Below are 17,752 nucleotides of genomic sequence, written 5' to 3' on the forward strand. Positions count from 1 at the left end.
TAGATGTTGAGCTAAAGTGGGAGTAAGCTGGGAACCCTGCATGGGGTTACCACACACAAGGACTCATTTCTGGTCCCCAGTGACTCCTAGAAAACAGAAATGAGGCTAGTCAACCGAACCCACCAGATATGGTTTGGCTATGTCCCCACCCAAATCTCATGTTGAATTGTAAACCCCACTTGTTGAAGGAAGGCATGATGGGAGGTAACTGGATCATGGAGGCAGATTTCTTTCTCTGCAATCAGAACTACAAAACCCTGCTGAAACAAATCAGAGATGACACAAACAGACGAAAAAATATTCCATGCTCTGAGATAGTAAGAATCAATATTGTTAAAATAGCCATACTGCCCAAAGCAATTTATAGATTCAGTACTATTCCTATTAAACTACCAATGACATTCTTCACAGAATTAGAAAAAAAAGCTATTTTAAAATTTATGTTGAACCAAAAAAGAGCCTGAATTGTCAGAGTAATTCTAAGCAAAAAGAACAAAGCTGGAGACATCACACTACCTGACTTCAAACTATACTACAAGGCCACAATAACCAAAACAGCATGGTACTGGTACAGAAGCAGACAAATAGACCAATAGAGCAGAATAGAGAGCCCAGAAAGAATGCTATGCACCTACTACCATCTGAACCATCTGATCTTCAACAAAGTCAACAAAAACAAGCAATGGTGAAAGAACTCCTTATTTAATAGATGATTCTAGGATAACTAGCCACATGCAGAGGATTGAAACTGGATCCCTTCCTTAAACTGGATCCCTTTCTTACACCAAATCAACTCAAGGTGGATTAAAGACTTAACTGTGAAATCTAAAACTATAAATTCCTGAAAGATAACTCAGGAAATACCCTTTTGGACATAGGACTTGGCAAAGATTTCATGACAAAGTGCCAAAACCAACTGCAACAAAAACAAAGATTAATAAATGGGACCTAATAAACTAAAGAGTTCTGTGCAGCAAAAGAAATGTTGACAGAGTAAACAGACAACCTATAGAATGACCGAAAAATTTGGAAACTATGTATCTGACAAAGGTCTAACATCCAGAATCTATAAGGAAGCTACCTAAACAAATTAACAAGCAAAGAACAAACAACCCCATTAAAAAGTAGTTAAAAGACATGAACAGACATTTTTCAAAAGAAGACATACAACACAGCCAACAAGCATATGAAAAAAATGCTCAACATCACTAATCATTAGAGAAATGCAAATCAAAATGACAATCAGGTACCATTCCACACTGGTCAGGATGGCTATTACTAAAAAGTCAAAAAATAACAGATGCAGGCAAGGTGGCAGAGAAAAAGGAATATTTATACACTGCTGGCGGGAATGTAAATTAGTTCAGCCGTTGCTGGAAAGCAGTTTGGCAATTTCTGAAAGAACTTAAAACAGAATTATCATTTGACCAAGCAATCCCATTACTGGGTATCTATTCAAAGGAATATAAATCATTCTACCATGAAGACACATGCATGAGTATGATCATTGCAGCACTATACACAATAGCAAAGGCATGGAATCAACCTGAATGCCCATCAGTAGTGGACTGGATGTATTAGTCCATTCTCACATTGCTATAATGAAATTCTTGAGTAATTTATAAGAAAAGAGATTTAATTGGCTCACAGTTCTGCAGGCTATACAGGAAGCATAGCAGCAGCATCTGCTTTTAAGGAGGACTCTGGAAGCCTACAATTATGGCAGAAGGCAAAGGGGGAGTAGGCACTTTACATGGCAAAAGAAGGGAGCAAAAGAGCAATGGGGAAGGTGTTACTTTTAAATGGCCAGATCTCACAAGAACTCACCCACTGTCATGAGGACAGTACCAAGGGGGTGGTGCTAAACTATTCGCGAGAAATCTTTCCTTATGATTCAATCACCTCCCACCAAGTCCCACTTTCCAACACTGGAAATTACATTTCAATATGAGATTTGGGTGATAATGTGTATCAAAACTATATCACTGGACAAAGAAAATGTGGTACATATACACCATGGAATACTATACAGCCATACAATACAAGAATGAGATCATGTCCTCTGCAGCAACATAGATGGAGCTGGAGGTCATTATCCTAAATGAACTAACACAGGAACAGAAAACCAAATACTAGATGTTCTCACTTGTAAGTGAGAGGTAAACATTGAATACATATGGACACAAAAAAGGCAACAAAAGACACTGGGGTCTACTTGCATCAAATCCCTGTGAAACGCAATTTACCTAAATAACAAACCTGCCCAGGTACCCCTGAACCTAAAATGAAAGATTTTTTAGAAAGATAAATCCGACTGCCTATGAAGAAGATATTAAAGAACGGAGTGCAAATAGAAGCGGAGATACCAGTAAAAAGGCTATTTCAAAAATGCGGTCAAGAGACAATATCTTCTTTCACTAGAAAATAGTTGGGTGATGATAATATAATAATTAGAACAATAATGAGTCATGATAGATGGTCTACAAAGGTGGTCACCAAAAATGCCTCTTATCCCTGTAATCCCATGCTTCCATTAGAAGATGGAATCCATTTCCCTCACCTTGAATCCGACTGGCACAGTGAAAATTATGTAGCACCACTTCTGAGCCTAGGCCTGAATATGCGTATGTTCCACATTTGCACTCTCAGAGCCGAGAGCGTCCTTACAAGTAGTCTAACTACCCAGACAAAAAATGAGGCCGAGCCAACTCCCAGTTATTACAGCCAACCCCTCTGAGGTGTCATACATGTAAATATCTTGGATATTGCAGCCCCAGCACCAAATGAATGCAGCCAAATGAGTCACCCCAGCTGATAGGACATGGACCAGAAATACCACATGCATCAGAAAAACTACCTAAGCCCAGTGAACCCAGAGAAGCATTCTACTGAGAAGGTTAACTCCAGTAAGTTTGGAATCAGCATGAGCCATTTTGCTAAAGTACCTAAAAGGCACTGATCCCTGGTCAAAATATGAAACTACTAATTAATATTATTGTTTTGTAATTATGGGTCCTATGAGTTTTGGAGTGATTTGCATCAGCTTGTGAGCACTGCTAATCAATAACAGTAAAAGTGATTATTTGTACCTGGTCTCAGTGAGACCCATAGAGGGCTCTACTGTTGGTGCTAGTTATGTAATAATATGCCTAAATGTCCAGCAGAGTGTAAAAAACCGTGGCAAGACTCCATTTTGTGCTCCCTGATTCTGTGGTGTTCCATGCACATGTCAGTGGTTCCTGATCCAAGACAGAAAGCATGTCCTGTTATGGCCTTAGAGAGGGGAGAAAAAGTTCACTCTGGCCTCTCTGAAACCCTACGGTCTTTGACTATAAAGAATATTCTTAACTTTAATGCTGTTTCTATTTGTATTTTTTTTTCTGTAATAAACTATAGATTTAAGCATTGTCATTTTGCTTTAGTAATCGAACCCTGTCTGACATTATTGGGGCAATCATGGAAAATAACAATTTGTTTTAAGGCACTACATTTTGGAGTGACTGGCTATGCAGAAACAAATAACTCAAACAATATTTACCAAGAACATACTATTTGCCAGGCACATCTCAATTCACAGATTTTTAAAAACTGTGCTACAAAGAAATTATTTCAAAAACAATATAGCTTGCAAGTGGTTGGGACAGATATTATTGGTTTCTAGCACAATCCTAGTTACCAACTTCCCTTTTCCTAGCCATCTTTCACATAGAGGTGACTATGACACACTCATGGCTAATGAATGTAAGCAATTATCAGATAGAGAAAAGAGAAACCAGGGCAAGGCCAGGCGTGGTGGCTCATGCCTGTAATCCCAGCAGTTTGGGAGGCCGAGGTGGGCAGATCATTTGAGGTCAGGAATTGGAGACCAGCCTAGCCAACATGGCAAAACCCCATCTCTACTAAAAATACAAAAGTTAGCCGTGGTGGCATGTGCTTGTAATTCCAGTTACTCGGGAGGCTGAGGCATGAGAATCGCTTGAACCCAGGAGGCAGAAGTGGCAGTGAGCTGAGATCATGCCACTACTCTCCAGCCTAAGTGACGGAGCGAGACTCTGTCTCAGAAAACAAAAAAGAAACCAGGGCAAGGTTGGGAGAAAAACTAATTTAATTTTGAAATGTTAGTTTTGTAGTTCCTGTAAACCAAGGGGCAGGTGTCATATAGACAATAATTCATGGAGGTCTGGAGCTCAGTGGAGAGGTCAGGGCTGTAAATACACATTGGAAGTGATCCGTATATTTGGAAGTGATTATTGTATATACATGGCACCTGACGCCATGAAATTAAATGTGGTGTCCAGAGAATTTCTGTGGAGAAAAAAGTGAAAATGGCTAATAATATTATGTAATATTTATGTGGTTCTCAGTATTATATCCATTTTAATACTATATTGTTAATATCACTAATCTCTTTATAACGGCCCACATGAACCTGTGGATCATTCTAATCTTTCGACTCTATTCTAACATAATTTTGATATCATTTACTATATTTTCCAGCTAACATCTAGACTGAATATTTTCATCAGACTGATAACTATTCCATTTTCCAGAGCTAACGAAAACATATCAATTTTAATTCCTAAAAACAAGATAATATTCAGCATCTTCTTTCTGTTATGTCATCTTATAATAAGGAAAAACAAACTTATAAGCAACTTAAAATGAAAGTTTGCGACTTACAATATTTTCAGGCTACTTCTATCAACCTAATTTTTGCTATATGATTATACTTGACACTGTCTTAACAAAAGAAAATAGTTCTTTTATTTTAAATGGACTATATTTTAAAAGTATGTCCTAGATACAGTTAACTCTTTAAGTAATCTAATCCTCATGATTGATTGAATACAGAAATATATAAATTTGACTGGAAACTGTAGAAAAGAACATAATCTATTACAATTGTTTGCATAATTGCAACACAAATTTTGGTTAATTTAGAAAGTATAATGCATTCTTTGTTTCTGTTCTCAGTAAACAAACATGCTCTATGTGGTTCCTTTTAAACTGATTAAATTTAAACAAAATCACATAAACATGGTATGGAAAACTATAAGTAAAAATAAATAATTTGAAAATTAACTTTGTATTAATCAATAATACCATTGCAAGTGTCACTGGGTCTCAGATGCAGCACTTAGGTTATATGCCATTCAAATGAGAAAAATTTAATTGGTGACAGGACATGTTTTGCAGGATAAATCATATACTAGTTAGCTGACTATATGTTCAGTAACAGAAATGGAAACCAAAAGTAGCTTTTCCATATAAATTTAGGCAAGTAAACCAAGAAAGGCAGAATTTAAATGTAAGCTGCTAGGTTTGACTGTATATTAGTATTGCTTTGGAGTTGATGGTTGTCTTATGCAGTTTTAACCAAACATGAAATTGAGTAAAACTGATGAAAAGCCACTTTGATTCCATATTACATCTGCTGAGTAACAGTTCGTGTCAACACTGGTATTAGTAATTCAGCTGAGTCAAAAATTTAATATCGTAAATCTGAAGCTACACTCCCAAGTTGTGAAGTAAAGTAAATATGAGTAAATGTGGCCATCCTGAAAATCTCACCACAATAATCAAGAATTATACAAGGCTTTTGTACTCAAAATTTTTTCACCAAGAGGAAATCTATACAAATAGTTTGTATAGGTTTCCTGTAATTACTATACCCTATGTGGTACATTATCTAGTAGCAGTCAAGATTTATAATGTCTATTTTGGTAAATTGGTGCTATGTAAATGTTCAGAGTTCATTAACATTTATTACTATGCAATGCAACGTGAACTTCCACAGAGTTACTTAATGTCAGTATAGTCTTCCTGTTCTTTACAAGTCCAAATTCCTCTTTTTAAAAGGAAAAGAAACATTATCACTTAATGAATAATACACAGACAATTAAACACATCCAAATGAAATAATGTTAAGGGTTATAAATCTCAAATGAAGCTAAAGTACCCATATAAGATTAACTATTATTACACTTGCAAAGATAGAGAATTCAAATGCCTGCTAGGGCAAGGCAGGCAAATAAGTGCTAAATGGAAAATGGCGTACAGGAAATCACTCATGCTTATCCTCAGGAGCAGCATTTAATCAGCCCCAACTGGCTATTATTAGATTCTTTTGTTCACTTTTAAGTCATACTGAAAGTCTGGATTTGTATGTGAAATTTCACAAGTTACAAACATTAGCAACTAACTCAATTTTTAGCAACTATGAAATAACTATAAAAATACACCTATGGATTAAATTCAGCCCATAAGCCACTAGATTCCCCAATTAGCTCTTTAGTATCTTAGAGTATAAATATATTTAAAAATATTCTTCTACCTGGATGACATAAGGGCTGACAAAAAAATATGTATTACTCCATATATAAATTCCTGCACATAACTCCAGATCTAGTGAAATCAAAGTCTAAAAAGAGGTTTGATCAATGAGTTGGCATTTTCTAAGCCTAGTTATAGTATTATCATGATGAAATTATAATGTCCATGTTTATAAGTAGTAGCAGGGTTTCATGATCTTTACACACACTGATAGCTCGGAAACTAGGATTGCATTGGTCTGAAGAAATCTCTGAAGTGCTGTATAGGAAAAGGGCCCAATTACTCGTATTTATTTAAGTAGATTATTATGTGGTAATAAGACTACTGAGTGACATCAAATAATACCTGATAGCATAAAAAGACTGATTTTGTCTTTGCAATTCTCATTGTTATAAAACATAATATCTAACTTCCTATTATATTCACAAGTTAGTGAACATAATAAATTAGAATTTCCCATATCTTCTGCTCAAAGAAGTATATGGAGGATTGGCAATGGCAATCAGAAAAAGAAGTAGGAAAGTAGCTCAGCTGGCCAGATGTATAGACCCCTCAAGCAGATGAATAAGGTCATCTTATTCATCTTATTAAAATGAAGATGAGGTCATCAAGTAATAAAAGTACCAGAATAAGAACTTTCTCTGACTCTGTGTGGTGGAATGTCAATATGGATTTCATATGGATGTAGGGTCAAGAAAATGATGGAGAAACTCTCATTCCCTAAATTGAGACTACTTGTAATTACCTAAGAACATTAAGACAAACAACAAGACAACTAAAACTGAAGATGAAGGAAATTCTTTGCTTATGTCTTTAATAACAGTGTTTTTTAAAGTTTTATAACTGCACACTCATTAATGGGTAATTAGTGCACATGAAGATCATCAATTTAGGTAAGTTTTTAAAAATGTTTCTTAATTTTGATAATAAAAACCAGCCATACATTTTTAAATTAGCATAAAAATAAGTTTTATTTCAATGAAAAGGATAATATTGTTTGCAGTCTTTCACCAAGGCAGCTATATGCAACTCAATGGTGGACAGCTTAATTTATAATTTAGGTTATATTTGCAGTTCATTTCTCTTGCTAGCTTCTACTTAATTATAAAATTTTGAATTCACAATCATTGATCATTATAAACAGTGCCAACAGTTTAATGGCTGTCTGATAAGTCTGGACATTCATATTAAACATAAATGGCCCAGAAATTATGGCGTGCTGGCTCAAAGACTACTGTCAGCACTCTAACAGATGAAAAGTTGTAACATTTTACAGGCAGAAGCTGGAAGGTTGGGTGTTTCAACTTGGAAGACAACACTGAGTACATTTCCAATCCACTCTTAAGTGGTTTTCAGTCCTGGAAATTAGTTGCTCATGCTCTGTTGGAACATTTGGAATTGGCTTACAAATTAGCTAAATAATACATCATCAGTTTTTTTTTTTTTTTCTCCAAAGACGAAAAAAACACATTGAGCTGGGAAAAAGTCCAAATTCCAGACTGAAGCTATTTGTATTAGAGTTTGATTGTTTTAAAAAATTCTGAGAAAATATTCTCAACATTAAAAAGCACAATATTTTGGCTTGGAGGTAATGAGTTTAGGCCACTCAGGATAATAATATATGTCACTTAAAAAGACTACATGAAATCATAATCTTCTTCACTGGCATTAGATTTATATTTCATTTCAAAATCTCATATGATTCTGTGTTTTCTGGACAACATTCTTACTTCAATGTGGTCAAATGGTTGTATCAATTATTCATTTATTCATTATCCATACTTTAAAACTCCAACATACTGAATGCAATTTGAATGTATTCATACTTTTCACTTTTTGTTTCAAATTCAATTTTTAAAATCAGAAGGCATATAGGTTTGGAGTTTTTATTATTTTTTCTATCTTTATTGAAGTATAATAGACAAATTTAAAATTCTGTACATTTAAGGTGTACAATGTGATGTTTTGATGTATGAAAACATTGTGAAATGATAATATTCAAGCTAATCAACATGTACATCACTTCACATAACTACGTGTGTGTGTGTGTATGTCTGTGTGTGGTGAGAACAATTAAGAGCTATTCTTTTAGCAACTTTCAAGTGTAAACTGTATTAATAGAGTTACTATGCTATAACATTAGATCTTCAGAACTTATTCATCTTGCATAACTGTAATGTTGTACCCTTTGACCCATATTCTCCACCTCCCAGCCCCTAGCAACCACTATTCTACTCTCTGCTTCTTGAACTTTTTAATATTTCACATAAGTGAGATCATGCATCTTTCTGTGTGTCTTATTTCACTTAGCATAATGTCCTCCATCTTCATCCATGTTATCACAAATAATAGGATTTCCTTCTTTTTTAAGTCTGAATAATATTCCTCTGTGTGTGTATGTGTGTCACACTTTCTTTATCCAGTCATCCATTGATGAACATTAGGTTGATTCCATATCTTGACTATTGTGAATCATATTGCAATGAACATGGGAGTACAGATATGTCTTCAACATACTGATTTCATCTCCTTTGGCTATATACTCAGAAGTGGGACTTCCAGATCATATGGTAGTTCGATTTCTATATTTTAAAAAACTTCCATATTGTTTCCCATAATGGCTGTACCAATTTATGTTCCTACCAACAACATATAAGCATTCTCTTTTTTCAACATCCTTCCCAACACCTGCTGTCATTTGACTTTTTGATAATAGCTTTTCTAAGAGGTGGGAGCTGATATCTCATTTTGCTTTTGATTTCCATGTCACTGATGATTAGTGATGTTAAGCATTTTTTCATATAACTGTTGGCTATTTGTATTTCTTCTTTTGAGAAAAGTCTATTCAGGTTATTTGCCCATTTTAAAAATCAGGTTATTTGTTTTGTTGCCATCAATTTGAGTTCTTTCTATATTTTGGATATTAAGCCCTTAACAGATGTATGGTTTAAAAATATTTTTCCTATTTTGTAGGTTGTCCCTTCGCTCTGCTGACTAAAAAAAAAAAGCTTTTTAGTTTACTGCAATGCCATTTGTTTATTTTTGGTTTTGTTTGCTCATGTTTAGGGGATAATAGCTAAAAAAAATTATTGCCCAGACCAAGGTCAATAACCTGAAGAACTTTCAGTCTGACGTTCAAGGGCAGGAAGCGTCCAGCACATGAGAAAGAAGAAGGCCAGAAGACTCAGCAAGTTAAATCCTTCCAACTTCTTCTGCCTCCTTTATTCTAGCCACACTGGCAGCTGATTAGATGATGCCCACCCAGATTAGGGGTGGGTCTGCCTCTCCTAGTCCAGTGACTCAAATGTTAATCTCCTTTGGCAACACCCTCACAGACACACCCAGGAACAATACTTTGCATCCTTCAATCCAATCAAGTTGACACTTAGTATTAATCATCACATGCTCTAAAGAACAAACAGCTCTGAATAGGACTTCCAATACTACATTAAATAGAAGTCATGATAATGAATATCTTTGCCTAGTTCTGGATCTTGAAAAAACGTTTTCAGTTTTTCACTATTGACTATAATGTTAGCTGTGAGTTTGTCATATATAGCCTTTCTTATGTTGAAGTACATTCCTTCTACACTTAATTTGCTGAGACTTTTGCTGAATTTTGTCAAATGCTTTTTATGCATCTATTGAGATACTGTGGCTTTTTTCCTTTATTCTTGTAATGTGATATATCCCATTTATTAATTTGAATATGTTGAACCATCCTTGCATCCAAAATAAATCCCACTTGTTCACTGTGAATAATTCATTTGGTGTGTTATTTAATTTGACTTGAGAGTATATTGTTGAGAAGTTTTATATCTCTGTTCATCAGAAATGTTAGCCTGTAACATTATTTTTTATAGTGTCCTTGTCTGGCTTTGCTATCAGGATAATTCTGGGCTAACAAAATGAGTTGAAAATGGTTCCCTCCTTTTCCATTTTTTGAAAGAGTTTAAGAAGGATTGGTGTTAACTCTTTAAATGTTTACTAGCATTCACCAATTAAACCATCAGGTCCTGCGCTTTTCTTTGTTGAGAGTTTTTTAATCAATTATTCAATTTCCTTACTCAATATTGTTTTTCTTCCAAGATGGCAGATTAGAAGGCTCTCCAGCATGCTTCACCCACCTGGTAGAGTAGTGATTCATACTGTGAAACTTTATTCATGAAGGATCATGGGAATTCAACCAAAAAGTAAAGGACACTTCACATCACGGGGAAGAGAAGCTGGTCAGACAGCCTGCACAACAGGATATGGCTGAGAACTGTGAGTAAAGTTCCAAAGAGGAAAGAGGAAGAGAGTGTCCCTCTGTGATTCACCCTTCCACTGGGGAACAGTGCAACCCAGGCCACGGGAAAGCACATTGTCTCTCCCAATCCCTAAAGCTAACATGAGGAGAGGCTGTGAGAAGTAAAGGCTGTGAGAGACTGTGAGAAGTGAAGGCACTAGGAGGTTCCCTATGCATGTTCCCAGACCTAGAAACTTATAGGAAGAAATCATTCTCAATCTAGCCTCATATCAAGCTGGGCAGAATTTAGCAACCTAGCAGCAGCAACTGCCACTGGCATTAGAGTCTCAGGCTGGAGATTGGAGTGCTGGTTCTGGAGCAGGGGAGAGGACTCCACACTCAGAACTGAGAGATGAGTATGGATTCCAGCTGTGACACTATAATTGGACTCTACCACTTCACAGGACAAGAACAGGAAGAGATTTGCTGACAAGCTCTGATTTTACCTAGGTAGCAAGATTTGAGGCCAAGGATAGCTTTGTGATCTAAAGCCAGACTGTGTATGACTCTACTGAGCTTCCCAACTCACTCCCTTGGTCAGGACTGGGAACTGAGCCCAACCAGTTCCGAAGTGTGAGAAAAAGGTGGGTCCCACACCTGTTCACATGGACCATGCATTTGGGCCATCCTTCCCTTCCTGTGCAAAGAAATTGGTGCAGAAGCAGTTTCTCCAGTCCTCACCTAGGCTTATCTCCAGGCATCTGGCAACTGCCCCCCAGATCCCTGTCAGAGCCAATTCCCTCAGCTGCCACTGGGGAACTCGAGTATGGATTTGCCTGGTCCAGCTCTGTACAGCTTCACCCCCTGCTCCAAGGCTGAATGTAAAACCCAAACACTGAGTGTTCCACAGCCAAGCCTATGCCTGGGACACCAGAGCGCTTTTTCTGATAAACAAAGATCAAACATAAAACCTGTTGCACCACTGCAGCCAGATCTTACCTGCAAGTGTGACCTACTGTCCTGGAGGTCAATGTATACATTGACCTCTAGAGCACTCCAGCTTCTCAGGAAGCTGTGAGCCTGCTCACCCTCCTGGTACACCACCACTACAACCAATATTTGAGAAAGCCATCACACTAAGTCTACCTATAATCAAAAAATTCATAGATTCTTCACCACCAAACATACCCAGAAGCAAAGCCAAACACCCCTACTCAGCATACATTATAAACACACCCTAAAGGAAACAAAGTCCTGTCACAATGGAAGTGAATTCAAAAATAAGAAGTGACTGTTTCTCTAGAGGAGAAGTAATCAGCATAAAAATACTGGAATATGAAAAAGCAGAGTGTTATGACGCACCCCAAAGGATTACACTAACTCTCTAGCAATGGATCCTAACTGAAATAAAATTTGTGAAATGCAAGATAAAGAATTCAAAGTATTGATGTTAATGAAACTCAATGAGATCCAAGAGTAATCTTAAAATCAATACAAAGAAATCATAAAATCAATTCAGAATATGAATGAGAAATTTACCAAACAGATAGATATCCTTTAAGGAAAAAAAATGAAACTTCTGGAAATAAAAAATGCATTTAAAAAATTATAAGATATAGTTGAAAACTTCCATAATAGGCTAAATCAAGCAGAAGAGAATTTCAGAACTTGAAGACAGGTCTTTTGAATTAATCCAGTCAGACAAAAATAAAAACAATAAACAAAGCCTTTGAGAAGTATAGGACTAAATAAAGTGTCTAAACTTAAGAATCCTTGGTATTTCCAAGGGAGAAATAAAGCAAAATGTTTGGAAAATCTATTTAAAAAATAATTGATGAAACTTCCCTAGACTTCCAAGATATGTGAACATCCAGATAGAAGAGGCCCAAAGAACACCAGTAATTAAATTACAAGTTGAACTTCATCATGCCATACAGTTATCAGGCTGTCACTGTGGAGAAAAAATCCCTAAAATCAGCAAGAGAAAAGCATCTAGTCACATATGAAGGAAATCCCATCAAACTAACAGCAGACTTCTCAGCAGAAACCTTACAAGCTAAAAGAGATTGGGAACTTATTTTCAGAATTCTGAAATTTAAAAAAAAAGCTATCAACCATAAATTTTATAGCCTGTCAGAATAACCTTCACAAATGAAGGAGAAAAAAAGTCCTTCCCAGAGAAGCAAATGTTGAGGGAACTAGTCCCCACTAGATTGGTCCTACAAGAAATGCTCAAAGGAGTTCTAAACATGAAAACAAAAAGTCAATACTCACCATCATAAAAACAAACAGAAGTATAAAAAGTCACAGGTTTTATAAATAGTTTTATAAAAACTCGCAGGTTTTATAAATAGTTTTATAAAAACTCGCAGGTTTTATAAATAGTTTTATAAAAACTCGCAGGTTTTATAAATAGTTTTATAAAAACTCGCAGGTTTTATAAATAGTTTTATAAAAACTCGCAGGTTTTATAAAACAACTAGACAAAGGAGAAAGATAAACAAATCAAATTATAACATGACAGAACTCCTCCAAACCACAAAGATAAACAAGAAAAAAAAAAGAATCCACAAAACAACTAGGTAACAACATTACGACAGGAATAAAGCCTCACATATCAATTTTAACCTTGAATATAAATATACTAAATTCTCCACTTAAATTGGTGGAGTGAATTAAAAAAGCATGAACCAACTGTGTGCTGCTTACTCATTATTGGTCTGTTAAATTACCTATTTCTTCATTATTCAGTCTTAGTAAGTTGTATATTCCAGGAAGCTATCTATCTGTTCTAGGTTATCCAATTTGTTGGTATACAATTGTTCACAATAGTGTCTTGTGATCCTTTGAATTTCTATGGTATCAGTTATAGTGTCTCCTCTTTCATTTGTAATTTTATTTGAGTATATTCTGTTTCTCAGTGTAGCCCAGGGTTTGTCAATTTTCTTTATCTTTTTTTTAAAAACCCAACTTTTATTTTCATTTATCCTTTCTATTAATTTTCTAGTCTCTATTTCAATGTTCTGTTCTGATCTTTATTTCTCTTTCTTTGTTAACTTTGGGCTTAATTTGTTTATTTCAGATCCTTCTTTTTTGATGTAGGCATTTATTGCTATAAACTTTCCTCTTAGAATTGCATTCACTGCATCTTATAAATTTTGATATGTTGGGTTTTTTTCATTTTTTTATCTCAAGATATCTTTTGATTTCCCTTTTAATTTCTTCTTTGGCCTGTTAGTTGTTCAGAAGTGTGTCATTCAATTTTCATATATCTGTGAATTTTCCAGTTTTCCTCCAGTCATTGATGTCTACTTTCATACCATTATGATTCAAAAAGATACTTAATATAGTTTCACTCTTCCTTAATTTTTTAAGACTTGTTTTGTAGTCCAACATATGATCAATTCTGGAAAATTATCCATGTGTGCTTGTGACAAATATGTACTCTGCTGCTGTTGAACGGAATGTTCTGTATATGTCTGTTAGGTCCATTTGGCCTAAAGTACAGTTCAAATCCAATGTTTCCTTACTGAATTTCTGACTGAATGATATATCCATTGTTGAAAGTGTGGTATTGAAGTCCCTTACTATTACTGTATTGCTGCCTATTTCTCCCTTGATATCTGTTAATATCAAATTATGTGCTCCAATGTCGAGTGCAGATAATTTTACTATTATCACATCCTTTCGATGAGTTGGCCCCTTTATCATTCATAGTTCAATCTCAGGGTTGTATGTGTGCAGGAATTTATCTATTTCTTCTAGGTTTTTCAATTTGTTGGCATATAGTTATTCATAATAACCTCTAATGATTCTTTGGATTTCTGTGGTCTCAGTTGTTATGTCTTTTTCATTTCTGATTATATTTATTTGAGTCTCCTATCATTTTTTCTTAGTTAGTCTGGCTAAATGTGTGTTGATTTTATCTTTTCAAAAATCCAACTTTTCATTTCATTTCATTGATCTTCTGCATTTTCTTAGTCATGATTTCATTTATTTCTCCTCTGATCTCCATAATTTCTTTCCTACTAACTTTTTTTTCCTTAATTTTCTAGATCCCTGAGCTTCATTTTTATGTTATTTAAGTCATTCTACTATTTTGATGTAGGTATTTATTGATATAAAATTCCCTCTTGACACTGCTTTCACTGTATCCCATAGATTTTAGTATGCTGTATTTCCATTTTCATTTGTTTCAAGAAACGTTTTAATTGCCTTCTTAATTTCTTCATTGACCTGGCCCTTTTATCATTATATAATGACCTTCTTTATCTCTTGTGACAGTTTTTTACTTAATGTCTGTTTTGCCTGATATAAAGAGAAGCACTCTTGCTCTACTTTGTTTAGTATTTGCATGGATTATACTTTGCAACCCTTCCCACTCAATGTATGTGTGTCCTTAAACCTAAAGTGTGCCTCTAGTAGGCAGCATATACTTGGATCTTGGTTTGTGGTTTTTTGTTTCAATCATTCAGCCACTATATGTGTTTTGGTTGAAGAATTTAATGCTCTTACATTTAAAGTAATCATTGATAGGTAAGAATATACTATTGCTATTTTGCTGATTTTTTTCTGCTTGTTTTGTAGAATCCATTGTTTCTTTCTCTCTTGCTGTCTTTCTTTTTGATTTGATGATTTTTTGTAGTGCTATGCTTCGAATCCGTTTGCTTTATATTGTGTACATCTGTTTACCTTTGTAGTTATCATGAGGCTTACATAAAATGTCTTAAGTTATAACAGTTTATTTTAAGCTAATAAGAACATAACTTCAACTGCATATAAAAATTCAATATTTTAAGTTATCCTACCCCCACATTTTATATTATTGATGTTATATAACTTCGTAATTTTTTTATTTGACTTTAAGTTCTGGGATACATGTGCAGAACGTGCAGGTTTGATACATGCCTTAGTGGTTTGCTGCACCGATCAACCCATCATCTAGTTTTAAAGCCCCACATGCATTAGCTATTTGTCCTGACTCTCTCCCTCCCCATGTGCTCTAGCCCCAGACAGGCCCTGGTGTGCGTTTTTCCCCTCCCTATGTCCATGAGTTCTCATTATTCAACTCCTGTTTATGAGTGAGAACATGAGGTGTTTTGTTTTCTGTTCCTGTGTTAGTTTAATGAAGATGATGGCTACCAGCTTCATCCAAGTCCCAGCAAAGGTCATGTTCTCATTCCTTTTTAAGGCTGCATAGTATTCCATGGTGTATATGTGCCACATTTTCTTTATCCAGTCTATAATTGATTGGCATTTGTGTTGGTTCCATGTCTTTGCTATTGTAAATACTGCTGCAGTAAATACATGTATGCATATGTCTTTATAATAGGATGATTTATATGCCTTTCAATATATAGCCAGTAATGGGATTGTTGGGTCAAATAGTATTTCTGGTTCTACATCCTTGAGGAATTGCCACACTGTCTCCCACAATGGTTAAACTGATTTACTTTCCCACCAATAGTGTAAAAGCATTCCTATTTTTCCACAGCCTCGCCACCATCTATTGTTTCTTGACTTTTTAATAATCGCCATTCTGACTGGCATAAGATGGTATCTCATTGTGGTTTTGATTTTCATTTCTCTAATGATCAGTGATATTGAGCTTTTTTCATATGTTTGTTGGCTGCATAAATGTCTTCTTTTGAGAAGTGTCTGTTCATATCCTTTGCCCACTTTTTGATGGGATTGTTTCTTTTTCTTGTAAATTTGTTTAAGTTCCTTGTAGATTCTGGATATTAGACCTTTGTCAGATGGGTAGATTACAACATTTTTCTCCCATTCTGTAGGTCGCCTGTTCACTCTGATGATAGTTTATTTTGCTGTGCAGAAGCTCTTTAATTTAATTAGATCCCATTTGTCTGGCTTTTGTTTCAATTGCTTTTGGCATTTTCGTCATGAAATCTTTGTCCATGCCAAGGTCCTGAATGATATTGTCTAGATTTTCTTCTATGGCTTTTATGGTTTGGAGTTTTACATTTAAGTGTCTAATCCATCTTGAGTTAATTTTTGTATAATGCATAAGCAAGGGGTCCAATTTCAGTTTTCTGCATATGGCTAGCCAGTTTTCCCAGCACCACTTATTAAATAGGGAATCCTTTCCCCATTGCTTGTTTTTGTCAGGTTTGTCAAAGATGAGATGGTTGTAGATGTGTGGTGTAATTTCTGAGGTCTCTGTTCTGTTCCATTACTCTATATGTCTGTTTTGGTACCAGTACCATGCTGTTTTGGTTTCTGTAGCCTTGCAGTACAGTGTGAAGTCAAGTAGCATGATGCCTCCAGCTTTGTTCTTTTTGCTTAGGATTGTCTTGGCTATACCAGCTCTTTTTTATATCCACATGGAGTTTGAAGTAGTTTTTTCTAAATCTGTGAAGAATGTCAATGGTAGCTTGATGGGGATAGCATTGAATCTATAAATTACTTTGGGCAGTATGGCCATTTTCATGATATTGATTCTTCCTATCCATGAGGATGGGATGTTTTTCCATTTGTTTGTGTCCTCTCTTATTTCCTTGAGTGATGGTTTGTAGTTCTCATTGAAGTGGTCCCTCACATCCCTTGTTAACTGTATTCCTAGGTATTTTATTCTCTTTGTAGCAACTGTGAATGGGAGTTCATTCATGATTTGGCTCTCTGCCTATCTATTGTTGGTGTATAGAAATGCTTGTGATTTTTGCACACTGATTTTGTATCCTAAGACTTTGCTGAGGTTGCTTATCAGCTTAAGGAGTTTTGGGGCTGAGACAATAGGGTTTTCTAAATGTACAAGCATGTCATCTTCAAAAAGAGACAATTTGACTTTTTCTCTTCCTATCTGAATACCTTTACTTCTTTCTCTTGCTTAATGGCCCTGGCCAGAACTTCCAATACCACGTTGAATAGGAGTGATGTGAGAGGGCATTTTTGTCTCGTGCTGGTTTTTAAAGGGAATGCTTCCAGGTTTTACCCATTCAGTATGATATTGGCTGTTGGTTTGTTATAAATGGCTCTTATTATTTTGAGATATGTTCCATCAATACCTAGTTTATTGAGAGTTTTTAACATGAAGGGATATTGGATTTTATTGAATGCCTTTTCTGCATCTATTGAGATAATCATGTGGTTTTTGTCATTGCTTCTGTTTATGTGATGGATTACATTTATTCATTTGCATATGTTAAAGCAGCCTTGCATCCCAGGGATGAAACC

At 35.4% G+C, this 17,752-nt stretch overlaps 1 protein-coding gene across 4 annotated transcripts in view; it reads right to left on the reverse strand.

The window, feature by feature from the left end:
• The window catches only part of STPG2 (sperm tail PG-rich repeat containing 2), a 786,467-nt gene that overhangs the window by 632,223 nt on the left and 136,492 nt on the right, over positions 1-17,752 (reverse strand). The gene's annotated exons all lie outside the window — the stretch shown is intronic.

Source organism: Pongo pygmaeus, chromosome 3 (assembly GCF_028885625.2).
Source record: "Pongo pygmaeus isolate AG05252 chromosome 3, NHGRI_mPonPyg2-v2.0_pri, whole genome shotgun sequence".
Lineage (NCBI taxonomy): Eukaryota > Metazoa > Chordata > Mammalia > Primates > Hominidae > Pongo > Pongo pygmaeus.